A 17944-nucleotide genomic window follows, 5' to 3' on the forward strand; every position below is an offset into this window, starting at 1 on the left:
AAGGGTGGCATTTTAAAAAATACACCCTGCCTTAGCCTAATTCTGCTCCTAGTGAAGCCAGTGGGTCTTTTACCACTGACTCCATGGCAGCAGATTGGGGCCAATCAGAATGCCGCTGAAAATCCTCTGCTAGAACTGCAAACAGACTTCCACTGTTTTATGTGAGTTAACCCTGGGAACATACAACTAAGGGGTAGTCTAAAGATGATCTGTAGAGCAGGGGTTTTCAAACTGGAGGTTGGGACCCCTCAGGGGGTCACGAGGTTATTATGGGGGGGGGTCATGAACTGTCAGCCTCCACCCCAAACCCTGCTTTGCCTCCAGCATTTATAATGGTGTTAAATATATTAAAAAGTGTTTTTAATTTATAAGGGGGAGTTGCACTCAGAGGCTTGCTGTGTGAAAGGGGTCACCAGTACAAAAGTTTGAGAACCACTGTTATAGAGGATGATAAAATGGGTTTCTGCCCTCTTTTTTCACTTCTTTTAATGTATACAGAAGACTTGGAAGGGTTTTGTTAATTTTTGTTTCCTGTTAGGATTTGTGTGTTGGGGTTTTGTTTTGTTTTAAAACCTTAGAACTGTCGTCTGGAGGACACTTTGGAAGTGCAGAGAACTGGAGCTGCAGTTTTCTTAGTTCTTAATAGAAAGGGTGTTGAATCTTCAACAAAGGGATCTTTTCTCTCAGATATTAGGCGGAAAGAACGCAAGCCAAGATAGGGAAAGAGCAGTTTAAAGAATATTTAGATAAGTTAGGTGTAGTCAAGTCAGCAGGACCTGACAAAATTCACCCTAGCATACTTACAGAACTAGCTGAAGCAATCTCAAACCATCAGTGATTATTTGCAAGGACTAGCAAAGGATGGATGAGGTCCCAGAAAACCGGAGAAGGACAAGCATAGTACTTACCTTTAAAAACAGGATCAAAGGGGACCTGGAAACTATGGACACCAGTCAGCCTAACTTCAATACCTGCAAAGATACTGGAACATTGTTAAACAATCCATTTGTAAACACCTAGAGGAAAATGGGGTTATAAGGAATAGCAAACATGTTTGTAAAAAAGAATCATGCCAAACTAACCTAATTTTCTTCTTTCCTGGGGTTGCTGGTCTGCTGGCTAGGACGGAAGCTGTAGGCATGATAGTCTTGATTTTTAGTAAGGTTTTTGGCACCATTCCACATCACATTTCCCTAGTTTGCTTATTAGAATGTCATCTGTATGAAATTACTATAAGGTGGGTGCACAACTAGTTGAAAGACTGTATCAAAGAGTAGTTATCAACAGTCAAACTGGGGGGATGTATCTAATTGGGTCCCACAGGTGTCTGTTTTGGGTCCAGTACTATTCAATATTTTTATTAATAATATGAATAATGGACTGGAGAGTACACTCATGAAACTTGTGGATGACACCACACTGAGAGGGGTTGCAAGCACTTTGGAGACCAGGATTAGAATTCAAAATGATCCTGACAAATTAGAGAATTAGTCTGAAATCAACAAGCTGAAATTCAGTAGAGACAAGTGTAAAGTACTGAGCTTAGGAAGGAAAAATCAAATGCACATCTACAAAATGGGGAATAAGGGGCTAGATGGGAGCACTGCTGAAAAGGAGCTGGAGAGTATAGTGGATCACAAATTGACTATGAGGCAATAATGGAATGGAGAGGAGTTGCAAAAAAGGCTAGTATCATTCTGGGGTGTATTAACAGGAGGTAATTGTCCTGCTCTGCTTGGCACTGGTGAGGCCTCAGCTGGAGTACTGTGTCCAATTGTGGCTCCCACACTTCCGGACAGATGTGAACAAATTGGAGAAAGTCCAGAGGAGAGCAATAAAAATGGCAAAAGGTTTAAAAAACCTGATGTCTGAGAAAAGATTAAAAGAACTGGGCCTACTTAGTCTTGAGAAAAGAAGATTGAGGAGGGGACCTGATGACAGGCTTCAAAGTATGTTAAAGGCTGCTATAAGAGGATTGTCGTCAATTGTTCTCCATGTCTGCTGAAGGTAGGACAAGAAACAATCAGCTTAATCTGCAGCAAGGGAGATTTAGGTTAGATATTAGGAAAAACCTTTCTAACTATTAAGATAGTTGAGCTCTGGAATAGGCTTCCAAGGGAGGTTATGGAATCACCGTTAGACGTTTTTAAGCCCAGATTGGGACAAACCCCTGTCGGGGTGGTCTAGGTTTACTCGGTCCTGCCTCAGCGGCGGGGGCTGAACTAGCCAACCTCCCAAGGTCCCTTTCTGCCCAGCATTTTTGAAATTCAGTGATTAATTTATGCATCAGCATTACCACAAACAAATAATTTTTTTAAACCATCTTAATGAAAATCCCTTTCACTCTCATTTGGCTCAGCTTTCACTTTCTTGGTTCTTGCAATCTCAAAATTGTGCCACTTGTCCAATTGTCCTTAAATCTTCCGGGGGGGGGGGAAATGAAAAACCAAAACCCACACACAAAAACCCAACAGTGCAGTCGAGCTGCATTTGTAATGTGAAAGCAGATAGAAAGTGGATGAGGTAATCTCACTCTTAATGGACCAAGTTCTGTTGGTAAGAGAGACAGTCTTACACAGAACTCTTCTTCCAGTCAGCAAGCAACCATGTAAAAGCATGCAGATTTAAAATTAATCCCGTCCTTTTGGTTCTTTCTTCTACATCATAAAGAAACAAAAAGAGGAACACCACCTTTTTCACCCACTCTGCAGATCCCTGTACGCGGCTGCAGGAGGCCCATGTTATACATAATCTTAAAAATGATTATTTTTTCTGTCAAATAGAAATTTTGCAAGTGCCACTCTCTTCCTCTTCTTCATCATGGTTGGGCTGTAATCTTGTGCCCTTCGCATTTGACTCATTGACTCCTCCTCCAGCAATATCTTGAATCCACTACCTTTATCTGAAAATGATAAATGGGAACATGAAGGCATTGTCAAGGAAAAAGTGACTTTCGCCACACTTTGATATATGAAGAAAAGGTCAAGGTGTGACTTCTGCTGCACTAAGAGAGCTGTTTGTGCACAAAGGTGTCCTTGTTCAGTTAATTGGGGTTTTGATTATGCTGTTCTTGGAAGGCCCATGATCAGCGTGGGGGACAACACGCCAGCTTTCCAGGTGAAAGGTAAAAGTCCCTTCCTGCAGTTTGTAGTTAGTACCTAGTTACAGAATAAAACTATCAGAATCCTGAGTCACAGGTCCTATTCTCCCTCTCAGAGCTTTTCAAATGAAAGGCCAAAAGAAACAACTTTTGTCTTAGCTGAACCATGGTATTGTGCTCCTTCCTTGGGCTTCTGGAGAACAGAAGCCTGACTGGTCCACTTCTTTCCATCTGTCCTCCTTATGAGAAGAGACAGACCTCTTACTGGTTCACTTTGAATGGGGCTTTCTAATCGCACAAAACCGAACAACCTAGCCCCACCCCTTCCCCGAGTCCTTGCCCCCCCACTACATTCCCCCTCCATCCATTGCTCGCTGTCCCCCACCCTCACTCACTTTCACTGGGCTGGGTCAGGGGGTTGGGGTGTGCGAGGGGGTGCGGGCTCCAAGATGGGGCTAGAAATGAGGGGTTCAGGATGTGGGAGGGGGCTCCAGGCTGGGGCAGTGAGGGCACTCTCTGGGGGTGCAGGCTCTGGGGTGGGACCAGGGATGAGAGGATTGGGGTGCAGGTGGGGGCTGGGGCAGAGGGGTTCAGGGTGTAGGAGGGAGTTCTGGCCTGGGGCGGGGGGGGGGGGTGAGAGCTCCATCTGGGGGTGCAGGCTCTGGGGTGGGACCAGGGATGAGGGGTTTGGGGTGTAGGAGGGGGCTACAGGCTGGGGCAGAGGGGTTCAAGGTGTGTGAGGAGGCTCTGGGGTGGGGCACTGAGGGCACTGTCTGGGGGTGCAGGCTCTGGGGTGGGGTCAAGGATGAGGGGTTTGGGTGCAAGAGGGAGCTCAGGGCTGGGGCAGGGGGTTGGGGCATGAGATTACCTCCGGCGGCTCCCAGTCAGCAGAGCAGCGGATGGGCTAAGGCAGGCTTCCTGCCTGGCCTGACTCTGCGCTGTGCCCTGGAAGCAGCCGACTCCTAGGCAGAGGTGCGGCAGGTGGCTCTGTGCGCTGCTCTTGCCCCCAGGCACCGTCCCCGCCGCTTCCATTGGCCGTGGTTCCTGGCCAATGGGAGTGCAGAGCTGGTGCTTGGGGCAGGGGCAGCGTGCGGAACCCCATGGCGTCCCGCCCGCCCCCAGGAGCTGGACCTGCTGGCCACTTCTGGGGCACGTAACCGGGATAGGTAGAGACTAGCCTGCCTTAGCTCCCCAGCACCACCGACCGGACTTTTAATGGCCTGGTCGGTGGTGCTGATGAGAGCCGCAAGGGTCCCTTTTTGACCGGGTGTTCCAGTTGAAAACAGGACACCTGGTCACCCTACTTCTTTAAGATAAGAGGGTCACCTGTCCTGACTAACCGGGTCAGTAATGAATCTCCTATCTCACTTTTTGCATGGGACAAGGTGGAAAGGCAGCCCTCTCTCCAGGACTGTTTCCAAAGATACACAAGGCAAGAATAAGGTCACGATTCATTATGAAGTCTTCAGGTTCTTTGGGCCACATCTTGTGACCTTTGTACGTTCTGGCACCTTCCAAAGGCCAGCTTAGATATTGGGCTGGGGCGTGTCTTGTCTTTAAAGATTTGTTTTTTCCCTAATGATTTGTGAAGAGATTGCGCACTCCTTCACATTGTGATTAACTTATGTTAGGGGGACATCTAGGAAATCATTTGCTTAACTTGTAAATTATTACTGTTTCAGCCATTCTTGACTTCCTGTGGAATGAGGAAATGAGAGAGACAGAAGGCAGAACTGGATGGTTAATAGGGTGACCAGATGTCCCAATTTTATAGGGACAGTCCCAATTTTTGGGTCTTTTTATTATATAGGCTCCTATTACCCCCCCCATCCCGATTTTTCACACTTGCTGTCTGGTCACCCTAATGGTGAAGCTCATATGAGATATATTGCAGGAGCCTGAGAGCACTGAGCTGAGTGAGGTGGCAATGAAGCAATGTGCCTGCGTGTCCTGATACAAGAAGAAGAATTGACAGCTCTGTTGTTTGTGGAGTGCTGGCAGGGTGTCTGGCTCTGGTGGGCAGCTTGGAGTAAGCAATGTGAGTAAATTGGTGAGAAGATAGGTGTGTAAATGGCCTAGTGCAACTTGTACTAACATGGCATTCAGTGGGGGTGCAAAAGGAGTGTAATTGATGTGCTAAGGCAGGGCTGGGGAAACGTTTTGGCCCAAGGGCCACATTGGGGGTTGCAAAACTGTATGGAGGTCCGGGTAGGGAAGGCTGTGCCCTCCCCAAACAGCCTGGCCCCTGCCCCCTATGTGCCCCCTGACTGCTCCCCTCAGAACCCCCAACCCATTCAGCCCCCCCGCTCCTTGTCCCCTGACCACCCCCTCCCAGGACCCCACCCCCTATCCAATCCCCCCACTCCTTGTTCCCTGACTGCCCTAACCCCTGTCCACACCCCTGCCCTCTGACAGCCCCCCCACCAGAATCCCATGCCTATCCAACTGCCCTGCTCCCTGTCCCCTGACTGCCCCCCCAGGACCTCCTGCCCCTTATCCAACCCCTCCCCCCCCGATCCCCACCCCCTTACCATGCTGCTCAGAGTGGCAGGAGCTTGCAGCCGTGTGGCCCCCGGTTGGAGCCAGCCCTGCTGCCCAGAGCACTGGTTGTGCAGCGATGTGAGGTGAGGCTGCAGGGGAGAGGGGACAGCAGGGGAGGGCCGGGGGCTAGCCTCCCTGGCCAGGCTTTCAGGGGCCGGGCAGGACGGTCCCGCAGGCTGGATGTGGCCCACGGGTCATAGTTTGTCCACCTCTGTGCTAAGGGATTAGAGCAGAAAAAGAATGAACAAAATAGTTTAGGATAATGCAAGCCCCAAATGAGTTCCACTGTGACCATGTCTAACCCTCTGAGATCCAAATTTAGTCTTGGTGTAACAGCTGCCATTTATTCACTGGGAACTGCTTATACCAAGAACTGGATTTAGTCCCAAAGACTATCAAATCTACATAAATTCTACTCATTTACAACACCCACTGAACTTCAGACCTGTGCTAGTCCTAGACTACTATTATTATTTACTATTTGTATTATCATACTGCCTAGGAACCTAACAAACACAGAACAATAAGATTGGCTCTACCCAATTTACAATCTAAATATAAGACAAGAGAGAACAGATGGTGACAGACCGATAGGGAAATACAAGGAAGCAATGAGACAGTATTGGTCAGCATGATGGGCTATGACGGGGTCGGCAGCATTTCAGAAGTGATGTGCTGAGTCTTCATTTATTCACTCTAATGTAAGGTTTCACGTGCCAGCAATACATTTTAACGTTTTGAGAAGGTCTCTTTCTATAAGTCTATAATATATAACTAAACTATTGCTGTATGTAAAGTAAATACGGTTTTTAAAATGTTTAAGAAGTGTCATTTAAAATTAAATTAAAATGCAGAGCCCCCCCGGCCAGAACACGGGCAGTGTGAGTGCCACCTTCGGCATCCGTGCCATAGGTTGCCTACCCCTGGTCTATGATCTCAGCACACCAGCATCCTACCCATTCAAGTGTTTTGTGGACATCCCAGCAAAGGAGAAGTTTGAGGAGGGTTTGAAGGAGGCTCATGAGTTAGTTTTGCAAATGTTTATGGGGAGTTCCTCCCAAGTGGGAGGGGCAGCACTGAAGAAAGCAAAAAGGTGCTTGTTTGAAACAAAAAAAACAGGAGTACTTGTGGCACCTTAAAGACTAACAAATTTATTTTAGCATGAGCTTTCGTGAGCTAAAGTATGCATCCGAAGAAGTGAGCTTTAGCTCACGAAAGCTCATGCTAAAATAAATTTGTTAGTCTTTAAAGTACTCCTGTTTTTTTTGTGGATACAGACTAACACGGCTGCTACTCTGAAACCTGTTTGAAACAAGTGGGTGATGGAGGTGGGTATCCTGGGCCGACTGGAGGCAGGAGTTGACATCTTGATAACAAATGGGAGATGAGTCGGGAGGGGATAGACGATGAAAGGCCTATCCCTTGCACCGATTTGCTGACCAACTTATATCCCTGCTGACTGTGCTGCACGGTCCCTCCACAAGGGATTTATGATGGAAGCAGAAGGACTGGAAGAATTTAGGGTGGAGACATTATGACATCATACTCAAGCAACCATCTTCTCATCAATTAAGCCTGAGTGTAGGTTCATCTTGCCACATCTATGTAACATTCTGCAACTTTCAGTTATCGAACGCTAGTTGCTTAGCAAGCGTTGAAAAGAGAATCCACCAGTGTCATCCCTGATGTAACTTTACTGACAAATTTGGCCCCATTTTTCTAATAATAATGTTGCAACCAGCATATTTGCATAGTTAATTACACCAGTCTGAAATGTAGTAATTAACCATAAGCCTTAATGGGTTAATAATTATTAATAATAGTATTCATATTGTGCTTTAAACATGTTCAAAGCACTGTACTGACATTAATTAAATATGCCAGGTTCCCAGTAGTTGATAGCTCACTGGTTATGCTCCTCCCACGGACGACGGAATTTTTTTCTAGTTTTGGCTACCCTAATTCTGGTTCTGATCCGTCTCCCATTGAAGTCAATGGTGAAAGTCCCCTTTGCCCCTCTGTTTGACTTGCAGTGACCAGGTATGCTAGCCATCTGGTTCTCAGGGGGCCCTCAGTCATTTGGTGCAACACTGCCCAGGTAGGGCCAAACCTCACCACTTAGTTTTCCTAGCAGGGCCCCAATCCTGCAAAGACTTACCCATGTGCTTTAAGCACTGCAGGTAATCACATTGATTTCAATGGCTGTATTCAAAGTGCATACAGTTAGTGCCAGGACTTACATATGTGCTTATCAGGAGCTAGCTCTGGAAGGGGCCGAATGGCTGGAGAACTGATGTAGGTGGGTCTCATTTACATTAGTGTCCAGTGCGCGGTATAAAAAAAGGAGGAATAGGAAAGGTCTGGATGATGGGAAATGCTAGTCTCAGGGTATGCCAACCCATCAAACAGGGCTGGATTAAGACCTTTAGAGGCCCTAAGCACTGAAAAGATTATGGTGCCCCCACATATGTAATTCAAAATAAAAACAATAGTATACCATAAAATAAAACTTTATTTTTTGAAATGACACAAAACTTACATGTACGCTGAAATTAAAATAGCTTCTTTCTAGATTTTCTGATTGCAAAATTCTGGATAAGTTTATCGAAGCTGACTCGACGAAGCATGTCCGCTTCCATACACAATAGGGAAAGTGAATCAGGTCTGTCCTGACAAGTTGCTCTCTGAGGGTTTTTTATTCTTTTCAGCTGAGAAAAAGAGCATTCTGTGGAGCAGTTAGTAATAATCAATGTTAGAAAAATACATAGTGTGATCTCTACATTTGGAATTACACATTGCTGCTTTTACAGATCCAGACTAACATGGCTACCCCTCTGATAATTATAGCATAATTAGTAGATACACGAAATTTGTCTCTAGGATTCAATGCTGTTTCTGTTGCACTGCTATCATTTGCTTGTTTTTTCCTGATTCGCTTGCGGGACTGGGCTTCTTTGTAGTTAGTATCAGGCAAGATATCTTTTGATATGTCTTCAAATCTTTCTAAATCATTCCTCAAGTGCATAAGTGGTCTGCTAATGATTGACAGAGGTCTGCACATGTTTTCAAATCCAATTCTTTTTCTTGGAGAGCTTGACTTGTGTGGTAAAAGGGTTGTAAAATTTCATTCCACATGGTCAACATGGATACAAACTCTAGTTCTTGCATCTTGTTTGCAATGTTTTCTGCCTCTCATATAGTTTCTCCTTTTTGTGATTGGTCTTCAGCTGTACTTTCTAATGCATCCACAATCTTTAAGTAGGACTCCAGAATTGCACTTGTTGCCACTGCATGTGCCTCCCAGCGAGTATTAGAAAGAGATTTCAACATACGATAGTTGCCCAAATATGTTTTAAGAACTGCCCATCGGTGTGTTGAGGCAGAGAAAAATGTATAAAGTAACTGAACTGTTGAGAAAAACCTTACTGCCGTCGGACAACAATCAACAGCACTGCGGCCAACAAGATTGAGAGTGTGTGCAGCACATGGTATGAATATGGCGTATTTTTTCTGTTTTAAAAGCTTCTTCTGCATTCCTTGATTACGCCCTGACATGTTGGCAGCATTGTCATAACATTGACCTCTGCACTTTGAGAAATCTATTTTGCAAACTTGGCACAGTACTTGATTTGCCATTTCTTCACCAGTGTGGCTTTTCAAATTGAGGAATGTTATAAATCATTCAACTGGTTTTCCATCTGTGGGAGACACATATCTTAGTACAATACTCAATTGATCAATATGTGAAAGATCAGGCTCAGAGTCGACAGATAAAATGAAATACCCAGCAGTACTTATTTTATTCACAATAGCTGAACAAACTTTGTCACTCATTAGACCAATGAGTTCATCACATATTTTCTTGGATAAGTCTGATGGGTTATCTTTGCCAGCATTCCCATATTTTGAGATATGGCCTGCTAAAAATGAGTCAAACTGAGCCACAAGCTCCAACAATCCCAAGAAATTTCCATTCTCTCTCTCTCTCTCTCTTTTTTTTTTGGGTGCCCCTTGCTTTGCTGGTGCCCTAAGCACATGCTTAGTCTTCCTATTGGGTAATCCAGCCCTGCCTACAAGCATTCCTAGGACACAGCTGTGGCACTGCCACTGCTGTCGTGTAGACACTTGCTCCAGTGACAGGAGGGGTTTTTCTGTCGCTATAATAAACCCACCCTCTTCTTGAGAGGCAGTTGCTATGTTAACAGAAGAATTCTTCCGTCAACTTAGTGGTATCTACACCAGGGCTTAGGTTTAACTATGTCACTCAGGGGAGAGAATTTTTCACAACTCTGAGGAACGTAGCTAGGTTGACCTAAGTTTTAGATATAGACCAGGCCTCAGCCTGAAGAGGGAGACTGGCTGGCCCAGCTTGCACTCTCGAACAATGAGAATTCTCTGGTCCTGATTCCCCACTGCCCTGCACCTTGTGCAGTATTTACCCCAGTGCATAGTGTGTGTAAAATGCTACCAAATCAGAATGGTGTTTTTATACTCACTTTGCATGGGGACAAACTGCACAAGGGGCTGGGCAGTGGTGAACTGGGCCTGATGGGTGAGTTCTGTTAGTTCTCCCTTTCCGGGGTACAGTGTAGTGGGGGGGGGTTGTTGTTTCTGCTTGTACTCTGGAGACAGGAAGGGGCTGGCTGGGGGACTCCTTCTAAAACAAGATGAAACCCCACATCAAGGGAAGAATAGTATTTGGTTGGTTTGTTTGACCTACCTGCACTACAGATGAGAGGAAACCCACCTTGCTACCCTTTCCTGTAGCTCTGATGGCACGTCAAATGGTGTCCTGCTGCAGATTATCACCACAGGGTTCTCTTTTTGATTCCCATCAGAAAACTCTGCCACTTGCAGGGACAACTACTTGGCCCTAATGTCTTTCACTCAGCACTTGAGCATAGTCCCTCGCTAGAAGGCCCAGATGATGGTTTACTTAGACTTTGTTTTCTTCCATCTTTCCTTTTAAGTTCATTTATGGAATTGAATACCACAGCTTCCCTATCATTACTGAACAGCGCATCATGGCCAAAGACGGGAGGTTGGAAGATCTAAGAGAACTAGCAGCTGGGATTACCTCTCACAACTGGCAAACAATTTTACCTCCTAATTTGTGACTAGACTCAGCTGTTGGATTGTATCTGGTGAACTTCCCTTTTCAAGAGGGTTTTTTCTTTACATAGTATTGCAAAAGCTGCCTGACACCATGACCTGGTGGTGATTTCAAAGGGGGCAATAAAGTGAAATAAATACCCATTCAACTGCTTTTAGTTATTATGGCCTTGAATCAGTCACTTCATCGCCTTGTGCAATTCAATTGGAAAGTGAAGTTTAAAAAACAAAAAAACCTATCTGGATACCAGATGTTCTATCTGAACAAAAGCTCTCCTGGGTGGGTACATGTGCAGAAAATGTTTATAGATATTATACTGAATGTAGTTAAATATACCTCTCCATCCTAGTAGGGCTTTTGCAAGAGAGTCAGATAAAGGAAAACTGGGAGGTCTAATTTGTTTGCACTTCTGAAGTGCCTTGAATAAATTGCATCCTCAGAGGCTATTAAATAGTAGAGTCATATGAGTGAGAAGTAAAGTACTGTCATGGATCAGCCATTGGTTAAAACATAAGTGCCTGAAGTGTGGTTGTGTACTGAACACCTCTTGGTCACATAGTGCTATCTCTGATCCTTGTTTCCAGCTACTTAATTGCATGGAAAGGCAGCTAAAAATACATTAAATACCTTCCTAATAGTCCTTTTCCATGGAAGCAACTGCTATAGTTGCTAAAGGGATGTTATGCGATTACTAATGGGAGTGGAGATGGCTTATGTGATCATAAACAAGAGGGAAGTGTCCATAAGATAATGCCCTTTAAGATGTGCTCCACACTAGGCAGAGAATTTGAGAATCCCTGGTAAGATCAGTGATGAAGAATGGTCCATTTTCTATCTAGACATTTGCTAGTTTTGAACCAGCAAAGCTCTTAAAGATGTGCTTAACTTTAATTACATGAGTAGTCCCATCAAAGTCAATGAGACTTAAAGTTAAGCATGTGTTTTTGCTGCATCGGAGGCTATATGAATAACAAGAAAATCTGCAGCTCATTAGGATAAAAATCTAGAAGGACTATAAACCCTTGTATTTCAGAACATACGCTGACCTCTTACTGCCCAGGGTTGGGAAGATACTGCTTCCTTTGGCATGCAAGGCCCTGATCCGAAGCCCTTTGAAGAGTCTCATTAGTGCATAATTCTCCATTAAGGGACTCACATCCATAGACTCTTTTCAAAGTGTTTAGAGTAGCAGGAAACAAATAGTGCAGCCCAATTGCTGCAAAGGGGAAATGTATTATTGAATCACCATCTCCGTTTAATACTGAAAAGCTGTAATTGACTGAATGCAACTGAGAAGAGGGAGATGAGAAATGTCAGTGGTGGCTTACTCGTGAGTCATGCTAAGTACTGAGATGCTGCCACTCCCATAGTGACTTTTAAAGGGCTTACGTGTATGTTAAAACAGAGTGGCTGGCAAAGGTGGCTCCTTGCACTGCATCAGGTGTTTCTGCTGTTCATGCAAATGACAGGTCTATATGGTTGGAGTATGGTGCACCTGAGCTGACTTCTCTTGTAGCTTCTTTGGAGGTTATTTTTAAACTCAAACTCTCTGTAGGGCATAAATGTCCAGTGCCCTCAGGTACAGTGTAGCTTCTTGAGAAAGTATTACATGAACTGGGCTAGTTGAAAGAGCTTGTGGGTTTTTTCTCAGTTATGCAAGTCTTGAGAACTGAAGCATTTTTGTAATTGGTGAGTGGAAGGCAGTTTCCCATTCTGGTCTCTCTTTCATACCACAGCTGCAAAAAAAACAAATAAAAAATCTTCACTTTCTTTAAAAGGGTGTTGTCAATAAGTGGAAGCCTCAGGGCAGCAAAACAAATCATGACAAGCATGGAATTCTGCAGCTCCACTTCACCTCTCTGGAGTGGTTAGGCTGATGGTGACATAGGCAGAAGCAACAAACTCTAGGTCATACCCTGTATCTTCTGAGTTCTCCAGTCTGACTCTACTTCACTGCGTCACAGAATCCCACATCTGCTCCTTCTGTGTAAATACCAAACAATGAACTGTTAGTAAATGTGACTGAAAAGGCTGAAGAACTGAGGGGAAGTTGAGTCTGGTTATCTTGCTGGGAACCTCCCTGATGTGCTATTTGCAGGTCGGTTTGTCTCATGTTCACAGGACTCTGTCATCCAAGATGCTCTGTGAGGCTTCTGTTACTCACAAGTCTTCAGCGGCTGGAAGCCCAGACGGAGCTTTCTCAGCAGCAGGCATCCTATTGAAACGGGAGGAAATCTCACCCTGGCTATTTCTTCATCAGATGCCTTCCAATGTCTTTTATTCCTAATCATATTTCTTTCATGAGTAAAACTTTGACTGAAGGGCCTTCATATCTTCCTCCCTTTCTTAAGATAAGCACACCAGCTGCATCATGTAAGAAAGCATCTGTTGTTAGCTTCCCACCCAAGGTCAAGCTATCTTGGCTCATGCAACCTCTAATAATTCTCCTTAATGCCGTGGACACAAATTATGAAGGCCTGATGGGCATTGCTGAGAGTTTTAGCTCCATCTTCCCACTTTCCTTATTTGAGGTGATGATAGGGTGCCCCAAACTGGCATAGGACGAGGATTCTGATGGATCTGAATTGGAGGATATCCCAAAGAAAGTACCTGAGCCATCTCATTTCCCTGATAGAGGAACTGCAAGTCATTTATGTAGGAATATTACCAGCATTCTTAGCCGGTGAGGTGAAAGTCTTCTATCTCTGGGGAGCTTGCCTTCATCTTGGCAGAGAAGGACTCTGACTTGATCCCCCACCACTCTCCACCAATGCACTCAGTAACACCCGGGCAATGCCTGAAATTGCATTGCCCTTGCATTGCCCTTGCTACCAACTTAGCGAAGTTCTACCAGCACTTTGCTGCTAAAGCAAAACTCTGACCATCAGCCCTAAGTGACCTCCCACCCTTCTGAAGGCATGCCACTCCCAGAAACCTATTGGAAAAGAAATCAGGTCCTTAGCAGAATGACAGGGAGAACTTGTGGCCTCCTCTATGAAAGTGTCTCATAAGTTGTGCCTTGGGACCTTGACCCTTTGTGATCTGATCTCTTATATCCACGTCTTAAAGCAAAACTCCCTCCAAATCTATATCTGCCGTACAGCTACTATCACAGTTGTAAGGAGTACCCTCTGGACATGTTCTTAAACTCATGGTAAATGTCTTTAGCAAAATTGGAAATGGAGAACTTTTTATTTCAAAATAAGTGTCCACATCCAGACATGCACTGAAATAACAAAGTATGTGAATTAAAACTGATAGAGGCCTTGTCTTCACAATTTGCCTGGATTGCGTATGTAGTCTTTTTTTGAAAAAAAAAATATTGGTGTTACATTAGCTATGTGCCAGGTGACTGGTACAGAGGCTGATTTAAGCGATAGGGTATGTACCACAGTTCTGAAATTTCATATTTGAGTTGCTTCAGAACTTTTGGATTAATACCATGTGATCCTGCTGATTTATTACCGTTAAATTTATCAATTTGTTCCAAAATCTCCTCTACTGACCTCAATCTAGGGCAGTTCTTCAGATTTGTCACCTGAAAAGAATGGCTCAGATTTGGAAATTTCCATCACATCCTCTGCAGTGAAAATCAATGTATTTAGCGTCTCCACAATGGCCTTGTCTGTCTTGAGTGCTCCTTTAGCACCTCGCTCATCCAATAGGCCAACTGATTCTGGTTCCTGCTTCTGATGTACTTAAAAATGTTTTTGCGTCTTTTGCTAATTGCTCCTCAAATTCTTTTTTCGGTCTGCCTAATTATATTTTTACGCTTACCCAAGTTTGTTCCTTTCTATTTTCCTCAATAGGATTTTACATCCAATTTTTAAATGATGCCTTTCTCTCTCTTTCTACCCTGTTTAGCCATGGTGGTGTCTTTTTTTTTTTTTTGGTCCTTTTTTTAATTGGGGTATACTTTTAATTTGACCCTCTATGGTGGTTTTTTAAAACATTTGCTTGCAGGGATTTCACTCTTGTAACTGTTCCTTTTTCATTTCTGTTTTAAGTAGCCTAATGTTTTGTAGTTTCCTTTTTTGAAGTTAAATGCTACTGTGGTGGGTTTCTTTGGTATTTTCTTCCTTACAAGGATGTTAAATTTAATTACATTATGGTCACTATTACTGAGTGGTTCAGCTCTAGTCACCTCTTGGACCAGATCCTATACTCCACTTAGGACTAAATCAAGAATTGCCTCTCCCCTTCTGGGTTCCAGGACTAGCTCGCTGTTCTAAGAAGCAGTCATTTATGTCTAGAAATTTTATCTCTGCATCCCAATGTGAGGTGACATGTACCCAGTCAATATGGGGATAGCTGAAATTCCCCATTATTATTATTTATTATTGGGTTTTCGTGCATGTGTGTTTTTGTAGCCTCTCTTTTTTTTTTTTTTTTGAGAATTTCACAATCACCATCACCATCTTGGTCAGTAGTATATTCCTACTGCTATACTCTTATTATTCAAGCATGGAATTTCTATCCATAGAGATTCTATGGTACAGTTTAACTTAAGATTTTTATTATATTTGACTCTGCTTTCTTTCACATATAGTGCCACTCCCCTGCCAGCATGACCTACTCTCATTCCTATGTATTTTGTACCCTCTTATTACCATGTCCATTGATTATCATTGTGCACCTAGTGAATTGGCACATGAAGGAAAGCCTCCCTTGAGTTGACTGATGAAAGCTAATCTCCCTGGCAAATCGCCGCCGGTATCGACTTCAAGGTCTCCATCTTGAATCTGGTCCTCCTTATGAACTTGTTCAGGTGTTTAAGTCCAACACCGCTCTAGCCTCCCGGATCTCTTGGGTACCAGAAATAGGATTGAGTAATGGCTGGAAAACATCTCCTCCGTCTCAGGAACTGTCTCTATTATATCTATTTGCAAATGATTGTCTGTGGTCTTCTGCATCTTCTGCAGATTTGAGTGGAGAAGGGAGAAAAGGATGGTTCGGATTCTTTGATAAGTTTGCCATTCCTTTGTCGAACCACATCCAAGACCCATTTATCCACCATTGAGAGAGGCCACTGGTCCATGCATTTTAATATCCTCCCCTTCCGCCTGTCCCCTGGGAGTTGCTTGTTGGACCTCTCCTGACAGCATTCAGGGGTTACTTCTAGTGTTGGAATTTGCATTGAGGAAAGACGATCTCTTCCCTTTCTGGCTTAGACTTGTTTCATCTGCTTTTGCTGTAGCCCGGCTTGCTGTGCTTCGAGAAGTAGCCGTAGAAGGATACTTCGGCTTGTAGTAAGACTGGCTATCCCTTTTCTCACTCGGGCTTCTAGAAGGGCTGACTCACGCCTGGTTAAAGCAGGCAGATAAATGTAGTCAGAAATAAGTGGTGGGCCGGGGGGCCCTTGCCACCTGCTTGTTCCTCCACCTCTGGGCTGCCCTCCCTCTCAACCCTCCCTCTCGGCCCTCCAAGGCTGGCTCCACGGAACTTGGTTGACCCTCAGTGAGCAGGGTCCTGTTAGCAGTGATGAGCTGCCAAAATCTTAACAACCGGTTCCCTTTAAAAAGTTCTGATTTAAGGGGGGGGAGCGGGGGAGGGGCCGGGGCAGGGGGAGACATACTCATGGGGCCGGGGGCCCCTGCAAGGCCTGGGGCAAATTGCTCCACTTGCCCCCTCGGCAGCCCTAGAGCTTGCAGCTCCCTCCCACCTTACCTTGCCGGCAGCTCAAAGCAGCAGGACGACTCCGGAGTTCAGTTGAGCTGCCCAACTGATGCCGGCGGCTGGCCACGCTGCAGCTGGGGGGAAGCGGGGGAAGGGCCGGGGGAGCCTCAGCCTCCCGAGCTGGGAATCCTGGGAGCAACAGGATGGTCTGGCCTGTGGACCAGAGTTCTTTGCCCACTCCCTGGCCATTTAACAACCGGTTCGCCACAGAGGTCTAATTTTAGCAACCGTTTTTTGGGAACCTGTGGGAACCGGCTCCAGCTCACCACTGCCTGTTAGCCTGGCAGCTGTGGAATGGCTGACTGCAGCTTAAGTGGGGTCTGGTTCGCCTAGGCTCCCCCCGCCCCCCATTCCTGCCAATCTTTCTATTCCTCAGATTGCCCGTGAAGTGTTCTGCCAGAGGGGCCTCCCCAGCCATGCTCTGCTCCAAGCTGCCAAGGATCTCCGTATCCAAAGGGGTGTCCAGCAGCCCAGCTGCAGAGCCCCCCCCCCCCCCCGGGGCTAAACAGCCCAGTACTGCTTTGAATCCTGCTTGGTGGCTTTGTTTCCTTGTTGCCCTGAGCAGGAGGTCTGGGAGGTCCATGCATAATTCCTGACTTCCTAAGGGATGGAGACCGAACTGCCTAGCAGGGAAAGGGCCGGGGGAGGGGAGGAGATGATGAGCTCTGTGCTGTGCAGGGACGCATGCCACAAGTGGTCTTCTATGCCACTCCTTGCTCCGTCTGCGGTGGGTTCGCCCGCTCCTGCTTAGGGTTTTCCCCACACCGGGCCCCTGTCCTCTGGCGCAGGCGCCTCCGGCGGCTGGGTGGCTCTCTTCTTTTTCCCATCATCCTTCGAGACAGCCTCAGCCTGGTTGTCAGACTCCCCACAGGTGGGGAACGCCTGTGGAGCTGATGCCTGGGTCAGAGAAGGGGGCCAAAGCAGATCCTCCCCAGTCCCAGCGGATGAGAAGGCCGGAGTGCGTAAGGTGCAAACCTCTCCTCTTGCACCTTCTGGCAGGGGAACGGAGTGGAAGGGGGACAGCCTTGGTCTCCTCCTTAGACCTTTCTCTGCCATCCAGGAGTATGGGCTGCACTGTGGTAACTCCAGACAGGAGAGACACAACCTCTTAAGCCTCCCCTCCCCCCTTTTAGGATGACCAATATGTCCAACTTAGACCAAATATTATCCGCATTACTAATGAACGTTCTGCCTATCGCAGTAGGTGCTGGATTCCACTACCCTGCCAGTAGCTACCCGAGGCAGAACAAAACCAAGGGGGTGTCTGGAAGGTGGGGGCTAGTCTTTCATCAGCCATCCAGGAAGCTTTGATTCTGTCCCCGGCGGCTACAGACAGGCAGTGACCCACGCCAAGGACCTGTGGCTCTGGCCCTGAGAGAGAACTTGAAAATTATTATTTCCTGTTCATTATAGCATTTGCCCTTTTGCAAATGTCGATTCCTCCTCTGCTGCCCCGTCCCTGTGTTTCCAAGGGGGGAGCTTAGAGTCCGTTTGGATGATGCCTGTTTAGTTAA

General features: G+C 45.7%; 1 protein-coding gene across 1 annotated transcript in view; it reads left to right on the forward strand.

Moving 5' to 3' along the window:
- The window catches only part of LOC123363293 (tubulin beta chain-like), a 50153-nt gene that overhangs the window by 13567 nt on the left and 18642 nt on the right, over positions 1-17944 (forward strand). The gene's annotated exons all lie outside the window — the stretch shown is intronic.

The sequence above is a fragment of the Mauremys mutica genome, chromosome 2 (assembly GCF_020497125.1).
Source record: "Mauremys mutica isolate MM-2020 ecotype Southern chromosome 2, ASM2049712v1, whole genome shotgun sequence".
Lineage (NCBI taxonomy): Eukaryota > Metazoa > Chordata > Testudines > Geoemydidae > Mauremys > Mauremys mutica.